This window comes from Macrotis lagotis, chromosome 7, assembly GCF_037893015.1.
Source record: "Macrotis lagotis isolate mMagLag1 chromosome 7, bilby.v1.9.chrom.fasta, whole genome shotgun sequence".
Lineage (NCBI taxonomy): Eukaryota > Metazoa > Chordata > Mammalia > Peramelemorphia > Peramelidae > Macrotis > Macrotis lagotis.
Genome location: NC_133664.1, coordinates 219600376 through 219622212, shown reverse-complemented (window position 1 = coordinate 219622212; position 21837 = coordinate 219600376). Strand labels below are relative to the sequence as shown.

The window sequence follows — 21837 nt, the reverse complement described above, 5'->3', positions numbered from 1 at the left end:
TGTGGCCTTAGGCAAGCCACTTAACCCCATTTGCCTTGCAAAAACCTAAAAAATAAAAATTAAAAAAGAAATACTATTGTGCTGTAAGGAATGCTGAAAGGGACCATATATAACTAACAAAATATCCACTGCCTGAATGATAAAGTCTATGAAGAGACATGTTTGGATTCAACCTGGCAAATGTGTAATTTGTTTTGCTTGACTATGCATATTTGTTACAAAGATTTCAGTTTCCTTTTCTTCTCTTTCAATTGGTGTAGGCTGTAAGAGGAAAGAAAATAAATGCTTGTTTGAAAAGTTTCAGATGTATATATTCAATATTCGGGGGGTAAAAAGGGGATTAAGGAAGCAACAGTCTAAAGAGGATGAGAAACAAGAAGGAAAACATCTAAAAATTCCTAGATATATGCAAAATATAATAAAATATAATATTCTGGACACTAAAATTGGGAAAGATTTCTATGAGACACTTACTTAGAGTCATCTTCTCATCAATAACACAACCACCAAATGAGGAACAACCAAGTATGAGACACTGTGTTTGGTAACACAGATACATTGAGAAGATATGGTCCTTATACCAAATTTACAAAATGAGGCTAGAGTAGGAACACACCAGAGATTAAATATACATGATAAGAAAAACCATTAAGACAGGATTTTTATTGTCCAAATCATTTTTATGTTAACGGAAATATAAAAACAAAACAAAAAAGACATTAGGACTGGTGAAGTGTTACCGCTATTAGAACAATCAATCTGCTTTTCCTTAGCTCAAGGAAAAGTAGAAATACAAAATAAAGGAAAACATGAAAAGCAAGCTCAACTAGCACTCTCAATTACTCTGCCTTCTTCATCCCTCTCGAATTATCCTAGTGCTCCTAGGACATCTTTCTGATTCTTTCATCATGGTATTTGTAAAGTAGCAACAATAAAAGGACACATTGTATTTATTATAAGATCCTATTGTCAGCACCTGTACAAGATGCCATCTTAAGTCTTCATTTGTTTCACCATCTAGCACAGAGGCAAGAGGACAAGACACTGCACTCTTCCCTCTCTCTACAAACATTTGTCCTATACTGTTAAACATATTATCCCAAAACAAGGTCCCCACAGGTATTACTAACTAAAATCTCATGAAGGATCTATGCCCAAGTAGCTAATCCTTTTCACTTTGAATAAGTTCCAACTCTATTACCACTGAAACTTATCACCTAGTTCTAAATTTGCATCTTCTAAGTTCCCCAGAAAAGGAAGCAGGCAGTGAATTTTTCCCACACTCATTGAGTTTTCCCTTTAAAGATATAAAACAGCTTAAAGGCAGCTGTCTTCTGCTATGAACCAGTCATTAAAATGAAACTCACTTCATTTACAAAGGACAAAGTTCAGTGCTTTTGGATTAAAAAATAAATTGCCACACAGATGAATTCACAATTCAAGCACTGCTGCTTAATTTACTATAAATGGTAAGACCTAAAAATCATTTGTGGTTGGTATTCTGTTGGAATTTTAAGAAAGACAGAATGAATGGAAAGCAATAACTTTAGACAGACATGAAGTTTGCACACTTTCCCCTATAGAGGAAGTTTGTTCCACTCAATTCACTTTGTCTCACTGTTCACTGTAAGAGGAAAAAGCTGTTTGACAAGAGGTAGAAAACATAGTAGGGATTGAAAGGAAATAGGATTATTTTTGTCTCTCATCACATTACCACACCCACCAAAAGTGAAAGGGAAAAACTCCAACCATAAAACCTTCATTACAACAGATCATATCAAAAAGGGAGAACATAAAACAAAACAAAAAGATTTCCACTTAAACAAATGAGTTATCAGTACACTCATCCTAGTCTATCACAATATACACATAAGTCTCTAGTCTTAGATTCTAAACAAAATTTTTAACTGTACCTCAAATATCCTCCCTCCCTGACTTGAGTCTACATGAATTATTATAAATGCAAAGGGGGCTCATAAAATTAATCTTACCTCAGATTCCATTTCTTTCCTGAAAGTTCCTCCTATTTAATTCCAACTGTCCTCCAAATGATTAGTGTGATCCCTGATTTATTCTTCTCCTTCTCAATCATTTTTATATATTATTTTATTATAATATTATATTATATTATCATATATTATTCTAATAATGTTTGGTTTCCTCACTACAATATATGATCTCTGAGGACAAGACTATGTCTGTTCTTTCCAATGTATCCCAGCTATCATTTGTCATGCTGTATACTTGCAAATTATTTACAAATAATTCTTCAGCAATAAAACTATGTTTCTGGAGGAGAGGGAAAGAGCCAGAATTTCAAGGGTGCTCTCATACAAACCTGCTTTGAGGGAAAGTGGAAGAGGCCAAATTCTGGAAAATAATTCATATTAATAAACTTTCTCACATCCCTCAAACAGAAGCAATTATAACAGAGCAGTGTGGCTCAGGGCTTCACACCTCATACAGAATACTTAGACTGGAAAAGGAAATTTGTTCCTCAAGACCAAAAGGTAAAAAGACAACAACAAAGGATTTTTTTTTTTTAGGTTTTTGCAAGGCAATGGGGTTAAATGGCTTGCCCAAGGCCACACAGCTAGGTAATTATTAAGTGTCTGAGGTCGGATTTCAACTCAGGTACTCCTGACTCCAGGGCCGGCGCTCTACCCACTGCACCACCCAGCTGCCCCTCCCAATTGTATTTTTAAAAAATTTTCTTCACTAGATTTTTTTTTTCCATTTGGCCAATTCTATTTTTTAGAGTTGTTTTCTTTTTTATTTATTTGCCCAATTGTATTGCTAAAGAAGTTGTTTTCTTCAGATAATTTTTTTAAAGGTTTTTGCAAGGCATTAGGGTTACCTTGGGTAAGGTGCCTTACCCAAGGCCACACAGCTAAGGTAATTATTAAGTACCTGAGATTGGATTTGAACCCAGGTACTCCTGACTCCAGGGCTGGTGCTTTATCCACTGGGCCACCTAGCCACCCCAGGAAATATTTTCAAATAGAAAATCAAACAGAAACTATCATGGAACCTACTGAAGCTATCCTTAATGCTAATCACTGTAAAATTAATTTCCCTAACATGTTCTCTCATTCTACTGCTGCTTCAGTTTTATGCTATGGATCTCTCATTCTATTTCTAACAAACTTTCCTTATTCCAGAACTTTCTCTTACTCTAGGACTTTGTTCCATCTCCTTGCAGTTGCAGAAACCTGGACCCTCCCCTAAAGATCCTGAATTCTACCACCATTTAGTACTTGCTATTTTTTACCTTTTTCTTACTAAGACCCTCCCAGTCCAACAAAATAGTACAAGCTCATCAATTTAGAAATATCTCAGAAGTTATCCAGTTTTAAACCTTTCATTTTATATAAGGCCAGAAAAGTTAAGCAATCCATCAAATTTATACAGAGGTAGTAAGCAGACAGGAGCAAGATTCTGAACCCAGGTTCTCTGAATCCAAACCGAGAGATTTCCTTCTACAGTACTATGAGGGGGAGTTAGTACTCCTCATTGTCATTTCCCGGATCTATCCTTAATCTTGTTCATTTAAGGACCTTTCCTCCTTTAGTAGAGCAGAAAGTAAATTCCTGTCTATCTCTGCTTAATTGTGGCATGTTTTTGATTAATCTCCCCCTCTACTCTTACTTCTTGTTGGAGACTTTTATGGGTTAAGTCCCAACTTCTATGGTAAGTTATTTAACCTCTGAACTTCAATTTTCTTACCTTTCTTTCCTTAAATGGGGAAAATACTTATATAACCTATTTCATAGTTATTGCAAAGAAAGTGTTTTGTAAACTCTAAAGTAGAATGTAAATGTGAAAGATCTAACTAGTTAGTAAGTGAAGGGAACATTATATAAAATTAAGATATATTAGTGAGAAAATTTAAGAACCTGATAGAAGACTGAAGCATAAGGAAGATTATTTGGATAAAGATTAATGGAGGAGAAATATCATTATTGTATTACAATGTATTACAGATCCCCCTGGACTAAAGGATTTAAAGCTGGCATGGTAGTATGATACATAAATAACAGGGGATTTCCATCTCCTATATTTCTCTCCAATAAATCAAATTATGTATCTTGGGGTATACATAAATGAAAATTTTCTCCCACCAAAAAGGTTACAAAAGTAACAAGAAATGCTGTTCTGATGAATAAAAGACCTGAATGATAAAATACAAGTGATGATAAACTTCAATGGAAGTAATATTTCATTTAAAAACATAATAGAAAAGAAAAAGTAACATATCTATACATATCCTCTATTTTAGGGGAACTGGACATATATGCTCTATTTTAGGGGAACCGGAAAGAAGTAATATCAAGGCCTATTTTCCATTTTCTTTTATCTTCAGAGTCTGGTGCACTTAATATATGCTCAAGGAATTGTTTTTCCTCTTCTAGGAAAGTCTGTGGAGGACCTTCAGAACTCCTGAGGCACAGTTTTGCTGTCTGGATTAATTGCCATTGAGAGATCTCATAAATTCTAATTTACATAATAGGAAACTCCAACAAGATATTTAGTTTAACCTGTACCTCAATAGCAATGCACTCTAGATTACTAAAGTCTCTCCATTTTGGAATTATCTCTATAATGCTACATGAATGATAGCCATTATCATCATCATCATCATTATTATTATTATTATTATTATGTGACATATACTCAGTAAGGAGATCATTGAGTCAAAGGGTATGAACAATTTAGAAACACTTCTTATTACTTCAGATTGTTTTCAAGAATGCTTGGTCCAATTCACAGCTCTACTAATAGTGTAGTAGTGTCTATCTTTCCACTGCCTCTTCAATACTATTTCTCTCTTTTGTTATCTTCCTTGAGAATAAATCTCAAGTTAACTTTGAGCTTTTTTCCCCCCAGATGGTTTTGAGAGCATTCCACATCTTTTTACCATTCATCTATTGGATATGGTATAATCTAATATAGAATATCAATAGAAAATATTTTAGACAGCAGACTTTTATTACATCAGCATCTTCAGACTACTTTAAATGCTTTTCCTGTTATTATATATCATGTGCTATTTTTCTCCATCCACTTTTATTTGTTCTATACCTCTAAAAGTTTACTATTCTTTCCTCTCCTTTCTTCTACCCTGCCCTCCTCATACTACTCATTGTCTTTGTATGAGTAGTTTCCCCCACTTCTAAGACCCCAGTTTATACACTCATGAATACTTATTATTCATTAACTAAATATTATCATTTGCAAGTATTGCTACAATGGACACTATTCTTTCTGCAACAGCATCTATGTCATGCCAAGTCGACTTAGAAAGTCGACAGTCAGAGAGGTAAGGGTCAGAGCAGTCTGGACCTGCAACAGGTTAGATGTCTGGTTGTTTAACCTTTCAATGAAGAATGGATTAAGGGACAGAATTAGAACTAAATGCATACTCCTAACTTTTGTTTAATAAAATGAGCCAAGGGCCTACCCAAACAAGCAAACCCCCTCCTTGCTACCATGCTGGGAAGAATAAGGAAGCCCAGTCAGACAACATATCTGCCAAAAGGCAGGTACCAAACGATTGTATGATAATGTGCTCTTAGGAAGATCACTATTTTCTCATTCTAAAGACAGATATGATCAAAAAGCTTGTTTATCTACAGACTGTGCAAAGTTGGGGGAGGGGAGGAATACAGCCAGTGGAGAGGTTAGGGATGGTTCAGTTACATTTCTCATGTTAGTACCGGCAGCCTCTGCAACAACAAAAGAAACTACACAGAATCAGACCAGATGAAATTCTGATTAATAATTATACCTAAAATTTTTTGTTTCCTTTTTCTTACTAAAAGTACTTTCACAACTAATTCTTTACTGAACCTTTCTTCTTATTTAAAAGATTCTATGTGTGTCATATACTGCACCCCTATTTACTAGGAAAGAGCAAGCATTATCTTCATTTTGGAGATAAGAAAATAAGAAATCAATTACTTGCTTGTGGTTATCTAGGAAATCAATACAAGAGACAAAACTGCAGTGGAATATCTCTAGAATGCTAGTCCATTATTCTGTAAGTGGACTATTGTTTCTCAAAATACCATTCTGGTAGGTTCAGAAACTAAGGGATGAGTAGTCCATGAAGATCTTAAAAGTGGTAATGAAGACAATGACAAACCAACATTCATATGATAAGTTTACAAATGATTTCATCACAACAATTCTGGAGTAAGTGGCAAAGGCATTATCCCCATTTTAAAGCTTAAAAAAAACCTGGGACCTGGGTTAGTTAACTTGTTCAGAAACACAAAGCTATTAAGTGGATGCCCAATTGGAGAATGGCTGAACAAATCATGATATATGAATGGGATAAGTGCTATTATTCTGTTAGAAATCATAAGCAGCCAGACTTCAGAAAAACCTGGAAAGACTTGCATGAACTGATGCTGAGAGAAGTGAGCAGAACCATGAGAACACTACATGTTAACAGCAACATTGTGAGATGATCAACTATGATCTTAAAAGACCTTTTATGGAAAATATCATCCACATCCAGAGAAAAATTATGGAGTCTGAATAAAGAATATTATTTTCGCTTTTTTAAAACCTCTTTTGTTTTTTTTCCCTTTTTTTCTCATGTTTTTTTCCCCTTCTTTTTACAATACGATTAATATAGAAATGTTAAACACAACTGTACATGTACAATCTATATCAGTTTGCTCACTTCCATGGGGAGAAGAGAGGGAAGGGAAGGCAGTAGAAAAATGTGGAATTCAAAGCTTGCAAAAGGATGAATGTTGAAAACTATCTTTGCATTAATTAGAAAAATTAAAAAAAAAACAAGTGGCAGAGCTAGGATTTAAGTCCTGTTTCCCCTCCAAGTTTAGAGTTCTTTTGAGTATAATATGTAACATCTGTGTTCCAAGTATTTTGTAGCAAGAAAATTGACAACTATGAATATCAATCTCCTTGCCTAAAGATTTTATACTCAGAAGACAGCTTACATTTATCAACTTTACTAATGCAATTGCAAGCAACAAAGATAAAGAAAAATCTATTATTTCACAGTAAATGTAACTTGTTTCTTAAAAGTAATCATATAAAGCCAGACTATATTTTACCGCTCTTCTATACCCCTTGCATATAATGAACATTTATTTTTAACAAGAATTAAAATTTTTAAAAAATCATAGGGGACAACTAGGTGATGCAGTAGATAGAGCACCCTCCCCAGAGTCAGGAGGACCTGAGTTCAACCTCAGACACTTAATACATACTTAGTTGTGTGACCTTGGGCAAGACACTTAACCCTACTGCCTTGCAAAAAAGAAAAAAAAACAGAATCAAGTATAGACACACAAAAATCATAGATCAATTCAAATTAATAAAAATTTGTCAAATGTTTATTATATGCCAGGAATATGGTCCTACAAGAGGATACAAAATAAATAAAAGATATGAACTCAAGTTTAAGGGTCTACTCTCTATTTGGGGAATTCAAAAGTCAAAAGTTAGAAGTAAGACAAAAAGTAAGATTTAAATAACTTCAAAAAATAGATATCAGAGAGTAATGAATGATTAATTACCAAATAAATTATGCAGAGAACTGCTGCAAGAGGCAAGGAGGGGAAATCTTACTTTAAGCTACCCTAATGAAGGGATCCCAAAATGAAAACACAAGGAATATTGTGGCCAAATTCCAGAACTATCAGATGAAAGAGAAAATCCTGCAAGCAGCCAGTAAGAAACAATTTAGATACCAAGGTGCCATAGTAAGGATTGCACAGGACCTGGCTGCATCAACATTAAGGGATCAAAGAGCCTAGAATGCAATATTCTGAAAAGCAAGGAAGCTTGGAATACAGCCAAGAATTCACTATTCAGTAAAACCGAGCCTCCTCTTCCAGGGGGAAAAGATGGACATTTAATGAAATAGGAGACTTCCAACTTTTCCTGATGAAAAGACCAGAGCTTAATAGAAAATTTGGACTTCAAACAGGAGACTCAAGAGACACATGAAAAGGTTAAAAAAAAAAGGTAAAGAAAAAAAAATAACAGCTATTCAATAAACCTGGGAGAAAGACTCTCCTAACTCTGGAGAATTCTAAGTTACCTTAATGAAAAAGGTCTAAATAGGGGAAGTAGAGTTTGATACTACCAACAGCTGGAACAAGGAGAGCAACCATAACAGAGTTTGAGTTTAGGTAGTAATGAGTTAACTAGGGTACTAATAATTTCCATTTCAACAAAATGGGGGGCATCTTCCCTCATAGATTTAGAGCTGGAAAGGAATCTTTGAGGTCATTCATTCCCTTCACCTCATAAGGAATATGACCAATTCAGGTCACAAATTCAAGCCCAGGTCCTCTAAAACCAGTACTTTTTCCATTGTACTGCAGGCCAAAATAGGCACTTCCCCTTGATTAAAGGATAACAAAAATCCTTCCACCACCCTGAGATTCAGAGCAGTTAGTCCATTCAAGAGGCCACAGCAGATTACACTGCCTTCTATCAAGCAAGCGAAAGCAAATGAAAGCCATCTGTTTTATGGCAAAAAAAAGAAAACCAATAGATCTCATTTAGAGAGATAAAAATTAAATACCAAAAAGGGAAGAGGGGGGGAAAAAGTCCCAGTTGTTAGTATTGAGTAACTGAAATTCCACACATATGCCAAGAAATTCAAAGGTCACAGTTCCCACAGGAACTGTAATCTGACCCTTCAGTGTATGTAGTAGAACTGGCATTGCCAAACTCAAAGTAATGTGTACTGTGTACACCAGACCAAAAGGACTCACATGCTGCCTGGTGCCATATACATAATCTTCAGATGGTATTTTGTGAGCAGAGCCTTGCTCTGGACTTAAAAAGGTCCTTGACAAAACTTCAATCTGCTTACCTCTACGAAAAAAAGAGAGTCAAAGAAAAGTCATGTCAGACAGGCCAGTCTCTTTCTCTGGTGTTCACATGTAGTCTTGTGATCTACAGGAAAGGTGGATGGGTTGCCCATTCTCTCCAAGTCATCAGGGAATTCTGAATGGAAACATCCAAGGCTTTGCCTTATGATTCAGAGGAGGAGATACAACTATAAATATCACCAGCCACACCACCCTCCTTACACTATTGACTACTAACCAGAAGATGTAGAATTAAATCTAATCCTCCTTCTTATTTTCTATCTTCTTAGTTCTTTACTAAACATTAAGTGATTACTATGTGCAATAATAAATGTTTGTTGAATTTAATTAAAAGTTACAATACTAGACAGTGGAGAGACAGTGATGCAATAACACAGAACTCATGCCTTCAAGATGCTTAGAATTTATTTGAAATGTGTCACACTGATAACATTTTACAAAGCACTTTCCTTATAACTCCACTGTTAGAAACTACAAGTATTAATTTAATTCTATTTTATATATGAGAATCAAGTATAGAAAGGAAAGTCTGCTCAGCCTGAGCATAAGGCTGACAAAAGCAAAGTCTGGATACAGGGAAGCTAACAAAATGGTGATGTCTAAAAGCAGTGTGACTTGTAATCTGAGTCATTTGTGCATACTTGATCCCTAATCTCATACAGCCTACAACCTATTGGTAGAGAGATCGGTACACAGAAAACCAGAATCCAGGGCAAAATACAGAGTTCATAGTAAAAGAAATAAAAAGTAAGTACTGCCAACCAGAGGAACTAGGTCTGGGGAGAATCACATGCAAACTTTTAAGGCCTGAGAGGGAATAAGAATTATCATTTTAGATTTGGTTGGGTTCCTGGACCCTAAATTTCCTAAATGCTCAGCATCAGTTAATAATTACTAAATATCTCTCCCCTAAGTCCTATGCAGAGACCACAGGCTAGAGAAATCGGGCCCTTGCTCACTTGTCCTCGTGTATAATTTGCTATATGTTTCATAGACCTCATTATCTTCCCTCTCAAATATAGTTTTCTTCCAAATTTCCTTGACAAAGAACAACCTGTCCCTGATCTTCAAATCCTACCATATCCAGATGGCTAACTTCTTAGAGGTGAGTGGTCACTGAGAAGGCAACAAGGATAGTTCTAGTAAGCAGATGGACATCCATTAGGTAAGTTCTTACTGGTTTAGAATCTAGAAGCTTCCCATTTGGACGGAGATTGATCTAAGATATCTAAGAATCTCACTGAGTCCCAAAATTGGCCTAAAGTTTTGAGACTGCTTTTAGAAAATGACATGCATTGCCTTTTTTGATTAAATTTTCAGTGGAAATTAAGAAGGAAACCCTTGCCAGCAAGTGCTTCTATGTATTTTAACATATTATCTGTATTGGTAAATCAAACTAATTGCTTCCAGTAGTCTGATCAGTCAAAAGAAGGAATGTAAGGAATGAAAACCTTTCTAAAGTTTTTTTAAGTCTTCAGAAAAATAATATTTTCTCTCTATATTTCTAACCCTAGTCAGACTGAAGATTGCAAAGATAAAGTCATAAGAGGGAAAGTAATCTTTTCTACTACAGAAATTCATAACATTGTTAACTCATTAAAGGCTATGTAATGTCTCTACTGTGAATCTTCAAATTGTGGTTTGAATATAGTTGTGTTTTTTGTTTGTATGTTTGTAGGTTTGCAGTATGAAAATATTTGAGTGGCATACTAACCTTGGAGGACCATTTTAAAGGTGTAATCCTTAGAACTTCATGAATTCCAAAGCAAGGGGATAGTGAGACTGAGGGTTTCCCAGGGTTAAAACTGTAGAGAATAGTAAATTCCCAGGGGAAATTTAAGGCATGCATTTTATACACCCTCTTAAAAGTATCTGGGAGAGGTTGACTAGAACAAAAAGAAATTGATATGATTTGCTGAATGATTTTGAAGGAACCAAAAGCATTATGCAATTGTAAGTAAATGCAAGAAATTCTATATTGGTCTTGAATACAATCAATATAGAATGCCGAAAGTGACATAAATGATTTCCTGTGATAATTTGGAAATATTCAACTGTATTGATGTGACTTGATGCTAATAAGTTTTGTTTCATGTTTTGAATGACATTTTACATATTATTGGGTTTCTAAATTATTTTCTTATATTGAGAAATTTGGAAAACTATTGTATTCAAAATACTGGGGCAGCTAAGTGGCCCAGTGGATAGAGCACCAGCCCTGGAGTCAGGAGTACCTGAGTTCAAATCCGGCCTTAAACACTTTACCTAGCTGTGTGACCTTGGGCAAGCCACTTAACCTTATTGCCTTGCAAAAAAATAATCTAAAAAAAGATTACAAAATACTGATAGAAAAGTAATTTTCTCTTTTAATCTGGATGCTGGGCAGGTCATAAAATCTTTTCAGTCCTATTGACAGCATATGATAAAATTTTAAAGTACTGAAGTTTAAGAAACTAGGATCATGCCCAAAGGAGATTTACAAGTTTGCTAGTAACAATGAGTTTTATTGCAAAGATTTGGAAATTGTTAGATATCTGTTAATGAACCGTCCATACTAAAGTCACACCTTTGAGCCTACTTAGTAACAACAGATTCTAAAGTCAAAGATTTCATTTTCCCTTAGTTTGGTAATTTCAAAGAACCAGAGCTGTTCTGGAGTTTAGAATCAACTATCATGCATTCACTGCAAGAATAAAACTCCAAAATACAATTATTCTTAAACTATGAATGAAAGGTAAATAAGATGCCCTTAAATGTGTTCATTATCAACTGTTACTACAAGATGAGAAAAATAATAACCTAGCCCTAAAATGTGATTAGTGAAATCTGCTTTTGAGGTAAAATCTTGTGAAACTATATTTTAATATTATTCTATTATTTTTATTATTCCACCATTCAAGGGGAATGCCAAGTGCTGCCTAAAGGGAGTGTAATCTGAGAAATGCTAGCAGTGGATGCCTGTGCTTGGGTTAAGTTGAGGGGATGACCTTGCATAGGCAATAGTAGGATCCTCCTGTAGGATCTTCCATTGTGCTATTTCCTTTCTGAACAGGAAATCTGACACCTGGTTAATTCTGATTCTACCTCTAATACCCTGTGAATAGTATGGAACTTTGCAGTATGTGGGCTATAAACTCTGAGCTAAGTGTGTCATCCCGTTATGGCTTATATCAGAGGCTCTTGAATGGCAATCATGGTGTGGTCATAGAATTTATGCAGAAGACCATCATATGGTCTCTATCTTTCTAATCAAAAGTTAACTCTTCATGGAAGAAAACTGTGGGTGGGGCAGTATAAAATCAAATGGGACATCACCCATTCTAGTAAGAAACTGAGAAATCCTACATTAGCAACCTGTTCCTCCTAGTGGGATCCCATATCCTGATTGTTTCATATAAATTAGGAGGTACTGAGTAGAACATTTTATAGAGTTTTGCTTTTTCTGCTTGTACTTTATGTGATTCTTTGCATATGCATAAATTGCTGCCTATCCCTAGTGACCAAAAGTTCTTCTTGCCTCACCCCTCTTGATGTCCCTTGAGGTAGACTTTCATTCTGCCAAGAAATCCATGATATAATGTTTAATTAGTTTTTAAGTGTTTAATAAGTGATCCTGGGATATACTGAGGATAAAAGTGGGAAATATTAAAAAAAAATAACACGAGTAATTCCATTTTGCCTTTATCTGCCACTTTGCCATTTAGCTGCCCTCCACACAGTTCTAACTTCTTATAAGTTACCTGTTCATGGAAACGTCACAAGACTACTACCACCTTCCTTTCCTGTCAGTGTCTTTCCAGTTTTCTTTACCAATAAGGAACAAGATGACTCAATCCCTACATCCTGTTTTTCATTTCTTTAACTATACATAAATTGTAGAAGGCAGTTAAGTGATAAAGTGTATAGAGTACTAGACTTGGAGTCAAGAAGACCTTAGTTCAGATCTAGCCTCAGACATTGACAAGTCACTTTATCCTATCTTGCCTCAGTTTCCTCATCTGTAAAATGAGCTACAGAAGGAAAAGCCAAGCCATTTCTTTCTTTGCAATGAAAACTCGAAATGGAGTCACAAAGAACTGGACAAAACTGAAATGATGGAACAAAAACTAGGTAGAAACAAAGATTCTGGGTTCTTGCACTAGCCAAGGGCATTGCACCCATTTTTTTAATGCAGTTGTATGCATTGCTAAATGAACTACTGTCTAGATAATATTTTACCAGGGGTCTTTATTCCATTATAATAGCCAACCTACTTACACATTTTTAAATTTCTGCTCTTCAGTCTAGCCAAACTAACTGGCTTTGTATCTTTGAATTATCTGTCCCCCAAACCTGGAATGTATTTTTTCCTCATCTTTGACTCTTAAGAATCCTTTATTCCCTTTAAGCTTCACTTCAAGAATATTCTACATTCTCTATTCACTGTCTCCAACAACCTTGCATTTATTTAGTTATTTGGTTAGTTAGTTAGGTTTTTGTAAGGCAAATGGGGTTAAGAGGCTTGCCCAAGGCCACAAAGCTAGGTAATTATTAAGTGTCTGAGGCCAGATGGATTTGAACTCAGGTACTCCAGACTCCAGACTCCAGACTCCAAGGCTGGTGCTCTATCCATTGTGCCACCTAGTCCCCCCCTTGCATTTATTTTTATAAAGTATGCATATGTTTATTTATGTATATCTTATCTGCTTTGACAGAAAGAAGTTTAATTTTTGTCTTTGTATTCTGAGCATATAATATGTGCTTACTAAATAAGTGAATGGTAAAGGATTTACCAAATGGATAAGCACATAAATTTGTCTGTCTCATCTAAGAGGTTCAACTGCTTGGCTTCAACAACCTGGATCCCTAAAGTCATGAAGCAAGGAAAAAAAGTGGTATAAGAAGGGATGTACAATACAATATAGGCACATTAGAAGAATTTTAGATTCAAATATAGGAGGGGGGGAAATTATGCATTTCACCAAGAAATATTCATAAAACAAGCTCTGAAAAATTATATACACCATAATTTTCTCCACTTAATTTCTCTGGTTTCTTAAGAAATTATTTCACATAGTCATAAAAACCAAATGTTATACATTTTTTTCTTACATAAAGATATTTCCTCAACTTTTTTGAAAGAAGTGGCTATTGTGGTACACTATATAACAAATTTTTTTTCTTTAAATCAACAAATCTATACCTTTAAGGTAAAAGTGACAAACTGATAATACATCATCACACTATAGTCACCCACTTTTACAAAGAAGCTAAGGAGATGTTTTCTCTTATGAAATTTTCAATAGGACAGGTTAATCTCAAATTACATTGCAATCAATTTCCATTTTATTTTCATATGACTGTATGTATAATTCTCCTAGTTCTACTCATTTCACCTTGCATCAGTTAATATAAGTTTTCTTACGCTTCTCTCTAGTTTTCATAATTCATTTCATAGAACAACATTCGATCAAATTCACATGCTATAATTTCTTTAGCCTTTCAAATAGGCAAAGGACATCTACTATTTCCAGTTCTTTGTTACTGAAAAAACTGAAGCTATAAACATTTCAGTTTACTTTGAACCTTTATCTTTGATTTCCTTGAGATAATGCCAGTCTTTGGACCAAAAGACAAGGACATCTTTAATCTAGCAAATTCTATTTTCCAGACTTGTTAGACAAATTAACAGCTTTATAAATAATAGATTAGTATGCCTAGATTTCCATAATCTTTATAACACTATTCCATCTTTTATCATCTTTGCCCATTTTCTGAGTGTTAGATGAAAACCCTGAGTTGTTTTAATTTTGCTTTCTTATTAAAAGTAAATGCAAGTGGTCTTTCATATTGTTCTTATTTAAAATTCTTCTGAGAACTGTTTGTTCATATCCTTTGACCAATTATTCTTCAAAGGTCAGGTCAAGTGCTACCTTCCAAGAGGAAACCTGATCTCCCTAGCTGGGTCATCCCTGACTTTGACTATATTTTTATTTAATTTTTTTATGCATACATTGTTGTTCCCGATAGAATGTAAGCTCCTAGAGGGACAAGAATGTTTTTGTTTTTGAATCCTCAATGGAGCATAGTTCTTGACATAATGGTTAATAAATACTTGTGCAAATTGACAATTTCCCACTCCCTCTACCAGAGTCTTGAGGGGTCAGCTGAGGATCTTGCCCCTGGTGATACATACCCAATATGTAAACAGAGATGAGTGGGACATAAACCCAGGTTTCCTGAGTTCCTGGGGCTTGAGCTCATTGGATAATAGGACTAGAGTTGGAAGGGGCTTTGAAAGTCATCTAATCCAACCCTCCTATTTTAAGAAAAGGATTTACCTAAAATGACTTAGAGAACAAGTGTCAGAAGTAGGATTTGAACTCAGATTCTCAGCTCTAAAACCAGTGGTCCCTTTACTATTTCTTTAGAGTTGCTTAATGATTAGGGTCTTGGCCCCAAAACTCTTTTCCCAAGGTACTCCTTTTTTATTTTAATTTAGTGTTACTATATCTTATAATAATTTTAAAAATTCATATTTAATATTTTATTTACTTATTCATTCATCAATATTGTTTTTGTCATCATCTCCTCTTGCTAAAATCACAGGAAGGCAGAAATAAGGGGAAAATGTTTTCTAATGATATTTTAGCAACCAACTATTATAAATTAGTATTTAGAAAGACTTCTTATGCAGAAACTGTTTTTCCCCTAGGTACCCATTAAGCAGTTCGTCTTCCTAGTACATCTTATCAGAGAAATGGATAACACTTACTCCTCTTGAGAAATACATTCCTAAGTAAGTGATTAGTCCATAGATAAAGTGAATACTAAAATTCAGAGGTTCTCAGAGAGATATTCATACTTTTCTAGTTCAACTTGAAAATTTCCTACTCTTCTCATTCTTGCTCAGTCCCCAGAACATTGACATCTGCATTCTAGTTTCTAGTTTCAAACTAGGTACAGAGAGTCACATTAAACAAATGTCAAGTCTTGTATGAAAAATAACAACTGGTTAAAAAACAGCCCATATCAGTCAGAAACAGATGCTATAGCCTGCATAGGTATGGCTATTGATATGAAATGCAGGAATGGACTGAAGTTAGAAAGTGGATGGAAGAGTGTGGCAATTAAAGATGCATGTGGGTACCCACTCATCTTCTGCAGTGTCTGCCTAGTGTTGACAAAAGATTTTGGGCAGATAAGGTCTGGCATGAGCTCCTGGCTACCAGGTACCACCAATGAGTGCTTAATAACCCCAAAATCATCCTAAGGAGAAAAAATTAAAATACAATAGGAAAAGAAATAAAGGATACAGACCTAGATAAGGAGTCATTCTCTCTCCTTTTCAGGGTCTAAACACCTGACTGGAGAATGTCTACCAGAAGACTATCTCCCCTGGACAGCCTGAATGAGAATAAAGTCAAGGACAAAACTGGCTCTCCATTAATTGCCAGACAACATTAGTTTGGAAAGCAAAGAAAATATCAAGCTAAAAGATCAGAAATTAACTGATGATTACTGCTTGGTAAGCACTTGCAAACTGGGAAAATATATTTTAAAAATAGATAAAGAATATGGAAGCTAGATGGTGCAGTAAGTAGAGTACCAGCTGAGGAATCAGAAGTATCTGAGTTAAATGACCCCAAACTTTAAACTCTCAATTAATTTATAAATTCAACTTGGTCCTCAAAATTGGGATTTGATTGCAAATATAAGCAGGCAAGGGTGTTAACGATATCACTGAAGTACTAGGTTGGTCTTAAACTGCACAGTAGAAGTGGATGTGGATGAAATTGTTATGAGGTATAAAAGTATGACTAAAAAATGATCCTGTTTTCTAAAAAGAAATGGGCCTTACACATCCAAGCAAGTAAAATCCTTCAAAGTGGTCACCTTGGAAAAAAAAAACAAAGGAAAAAAAATGGTCACCTTGGGACTTTATACAAAGTATATTCCACATAATGATTCCCAGTGTTGCTGCCTGATAATCTCCTTAATTCATTATAACCAAACTCAATGTAACCTTATTTGACCTATCATTCGTTCCTAACATTGTTCCTACATACATTACATGAAATAATGTCATGAATATGAAATTTACTTCCGCCTCTTTGGCTGACACCATCCCTGATCTCCCAAAAAGCCACCTCCCAATCAGCAAATTTTCCCAAAACACTTTCTTGGCTCTTTCTTCTCTACTCCCAATGATGGTATCTTATAATTCTTTATTGATGTCTTTTTCTTTATGTCACAATCATTGCAATGACATCCCCTCCAATATTCCCCTTCCTACCACGAACTCTTTCCCTTGGAACAAAATTTTTAGCAAAAAAACCAAAATGTGATCTGGACTATGGACTATGTCCATCCTTCCCTCTCTTGCCTCAAAATATGCTTCATGTTTGTTCAGTGACTCAGAGTTATCCTTCATCTTGCCATCACTTCATCACATACTATTTATATTGTATTTTGGTTCTACCTCATTCATGCTTTCCCAGTTTCTATAAATCTTATAATGTCATATTCTTCAAACTGTCTCTTTAAAAAAGACTGTATAAAAAGATTCCTTTCACCTTTCATTCATAAACTATAGATTTTTATGTCCAATCCTCAATTGATAGATACAGGATTTATTTCCAGTTACTTGCCACAATAAAGAATGGCTAAAAATATTGTGAACATCCTGGGATATATTATCCTTCTGGATATCTGTTGTGGGGGGGTGGGGAATAACTAATATTTATATAGCATTTAAGTGTTACATTTTTCCTATAACATCCCTATAAAGCAGGAAATGAAAGATTAAACCCATTTTAAAAATGGACTTGGTGAGAAGTTAAATGACTTTTCTAGGGTCAAACAGCTTTTGTCCAAGCTGAGAAAATAAATCAGCAGGCTTTCTGACTCTCAGTCCTCCTTCTACTAGATTATCCTGACTCATCCAAATCCTAATGTCAACCATTTTTAATTATGACATTCGGACAGTATTGTATTGACAACTTTTTTAGTGAAAGGCCAAGGAAGAGAGTTAGGCTTTTCAAGCTTATGTTACAGGATTACTTTTATTGGTAGTTCACCAATACTTTTCAAGTAGAGGTATATCACAGAATTCAAAGATTCGGTGTAACATAACTAGAACAAAAAAAATTTTTTTGAAATCACAAAGAGTTATTTACTTAAATTAGCAAACATTTGTTAAATATGAGCTATGTGCAAAATACTAAATAAGGTACTAAGGATCAAAGATAGAGACAGAGACAGAGAGAAAGAGAGAGGGAGGGAGGGAGAGAAAGAGGAAGGGAGAGAGAGGGAGAGAGGGAGGGAGAGAAAGAGAGAGATTGCCCATTTATGCACTGTATCATAGTGTATACAACATAGGAAGAACTACACTGGAGCCTCCAAGATTTTTAATAGGAAACAAAAATTCAGAAGGAAAAAGTTGTAAAGAATAGGTAAGGCCTAATACAAGGAAGCAAATTTGACTTCAAATGTTTAACTTGGATTTAGTAGGAAGAGACTCATGATCAGACTAGAGCTAATAGGGTATGTCCTATTAGCAAAGGAGCAATGAGGGTAAAAGGTAGAGAAGGGGAAGTAGAAGAGAAAAAAAAGAAATGAGATAGTACTCCATAATGTGAAGCTATGCTTTTGTGAAGAAATCTAAGAATTAGAGAGGGGGTTCATCAGATAGTTGACCAAAAGTGGAGACAGAAAAAGTTGAGATGTTATCTTAGATATACACACCATAGACCACCTAAATATAAAGAAGAAATAGAAGAGGAATTTGGGGAATAGTTGGCAAGTATGACATAGAGGCTTGATATAATTAGAGAGGGAGGAGGGAAAACTTCAGTTGTCTACAAATCTGTGGGAACTGTCTCTGCCAAAAGCAGTAACTTCTATTTTGATCAGATTCTCATCAACCAGGGAGAAACTGGTTGCTGGAGTGGAAATAATGGGAACCTTAAGGCAAAGCTACACCATGATAGAATAGGTGACTGAAAAAAAAAAAAAGAAAGTCAAACATAGTCTATCTAATCTGTACCCTAGAGCCTAGATGAGATTACTAAAAGAAAAGATAGGTAGGATTCCATAGATTAAGCCCTGTGAAAGGCAGTTTAGGATGAATAACTAATTTTCAAGAATACAACTCTCATGGTAAAAAAAAATGCCAATTAGAAGGAAGAGAGGACAGATTCTATAAGACTAGTTTTTCAGAAAACAGTTTTAGAGCAATATTTTATACTATAGCATAGCTGCCCTTAATAATATATTATTACTTCAATTAATCATAATAATTATTATATTTATTGGTAACTAATATAATTATTAATTTTACTCTGTACCAAGCACAATGCTAATCACTTTATAAATGTTATCTCATCTGATCTTCACAACAACTCTAAGAGGTAGGTATTTTTTATTATATGCATTTTATTAAAGATTTTATTTATTTTGAGTTTTACAATTTTCCCCCATCTTACTTCCCTCCCCCCCTCCCCACAGAAAGCAATCTGTCAGTCTTTACTTTGTTTCCATGTTGTACATTGATCCAAATTGAGTGTGATGAGAGAGAAATATTATACGCATTTTAGAGATGAGGAAACTGGAACAAAAAATAGTTAAGTGACTTGCCCAAGATCACACAGTTAGCAAGCTCCAATCACCAGACCCAAATGAACTACATCCCAAAGTATGAGTTATGGAAAAATCTTAGAAAATGAGTTCCACAAGACTCTCATTCTTTTCAAAAGGGCAAGGGATAGGGCGAGAATAGAACCTGCCAACACTAGACCAGTGAGTTTGACTTAAATTCCTGGCAAAATTCTATTTGAAAATTATTAAAGTGATTTTTTTTTTAACATACTGAAAAGGAAGCTGAAATCACAAGGAGCCAACATAGTTTCATTAAGAACAGGTCATGCCAAAAGATGGGAATAGTCAAAGTTGGGAAGAGAGAAACACACAGCAGAGTCATGAATGAATAAAACCTTTTGGAAAGCAATTTGGAATTATTCAAAGAAGGTGACTAAAATGTCCTGTATCCTTGGGACTAGAGACTCCATTACTAAGTATATCCCAAGGAAGTCATTGTTAAGACAAAAGACTATATATAGCAAAATGTTTTTGTCAGTACATTTTGTGATAGCAAAGAATTGGAAACAAAATAGATGCACACTGATGACTAAGCAAACATGAATATGATGGAATATTATTGTGCTGTTAGAAATGGCATATTTAATGAATAGAGAAAAGTATGAAAAGAACTATACAAACTGATGAAAAGTGAAGGAAACAGAGGGAATAAAACAAACACAATAACTATAACAGATTAGGAGGCTAGCACACACACAATGAAAAGTGAATACTGAAGAACTTTAAAATAACAAGCATAGTTTGAAAAAAAGATTTTGAGAAAACAGTCCCAAATGTTACTTTTTTGCAGAGATGGGTGGGAATGGGTGAGAGACAGAGTGTGTATCTGTGTGGGTGGGTGTGTCTGTGTGTGTCAAATGATAAATGCTGAATAATATTTTCAGACTTTTTCAATGTATTGATTAATTATGCTGACTTTTTTTTTACTTTTTTTTGGCCTTTAAAAAATTATTGGGGGCAGCTAGGTGGTGCAATGAATAGAGCACATCAGCTATGTGGCCTTGGGCAAGCCACTTAACCCCATTGCTTTGCAAAAAAACCCCAAAACAAAACAAAAAAAAACCCAATTCCACACCTAAGATTCTAGTTCATCTCCCTTCCCTTTCCCCATTTCCATCTCCCCTTCGGTGACACTGCGTTCTCTGGCATTTGGATCTACTTTGATAAATTCTTTTCTTCTATGCATTACCACACAGGGTTCAATCCTTCATCTGCTTACTGCCCTTCTCCGTCCTACCTCATGTATACTCATGCTAATTCATACCTCTCTACAAAGAAACTATTATTCCCAGTCTTAGTCTCTCAAAAGAGATATTTGTGAAAAGCTTTGCATAGTAGGTGCTACAATGTCTATTTTCTTTCCCTTTCTTCCTTTCCCACCTATATCTAAAGGCAAGAACCTAGGAGTTAACTCATCTTTTCAGCAAAGAAACAAAATCATAGAACAATTATTTTTCAGGATACATTCTCAAGAACAGAAATTGACTGGCTCCCTAACTGATCAAGTATCATCTCATTACAGAATTCAAAGTTCTCCATTTTGTCTGTTTTAATACCTAATTCATCTTATCCTGGTAGTCCCTCATCATAGCCTTGCCTTTACTATCACTAAGACAGACCTGATTTGCTTACAATCTCCATGCCTTCATTCAAAAGGCTTCCCTTCCTAGATCTCAACCAATTTCCATCACTCAGCCCCCCCCCCCCACCTCATCTGGCTTCTCCTCCAAGAAGTCTTCTCAAACTAATCTCAACTCTCAACAATTGTTTTGTTTTGTGTTTCACAGAATTTAATAATTTTTCATAACTTATTTCCTCTAGTTGTCCTTTTTATTTTTGACTTCCCAAGTAGACAGTTCTCAGAGAAAAGAGCCCATGGTTTCTATCTTTTATTCTATCTTCCACTATTCATAAAATAGTAGGCATTTACTGAATGAATCTGTTAAGTTTCTTGCTTTGTTTGGGATTACATTAAAAACTTCAGTTTCAAAAGAGAAGCAAGTCCTTTATATGGAGTTTCTCTCCCTTATCCTCCAAATAATCTACAACTGACCTTTATTTGATAACAATAGGAGCATAAGCGTATAAATGATCATTTTTACCTTCAAAATACTTTTATTTAGTTCCTCTCTCTTCTTCCTTCCTGAAGTCTAACCATTCTTACTATTTCAGGCATAACTTCCAAGTATTTACCACCAACTCTGAACAAGGCAGAAACAAAAGCTGCTCTTATTACTTTGGGCAAAATTAAGGAACAAAAAGATTGACTTATACAGCAACACCAAGAACTGGAAACAAGGTTTTCCCTAAATAGACT

General features: G+C 35.0%; 1 protein-coding gene across 9 annotated transcripts in view; it reads right to left on the bottom strand.

Moving 5' to 3' along the window:
* Positions 1–21837, bottom strand: part of MICAL3 (microtubule associated monooxygenase, calponin and LIM domain containing 3) — a 347386-nt gene that overhangs the window by 211411 nt on the left and 114138 nt on the right. The window contains exon 1 of one of the 9 annotated variants that reach the window (XM_074194927.1): positions 8763–19319. The exons of 7 other annotated variants lie outside the window; for them this stretch is intronic. The gene's annotated coding sequence lies outside the window, so the exon portion shown is untranslated. Of the gene's footprint in view, positions 1–8762; positions 19320–21837 lie in introns of those variants that run through there. One more of the 9 variants, XM_074194931.1, reaches the window with a different exon arrangement.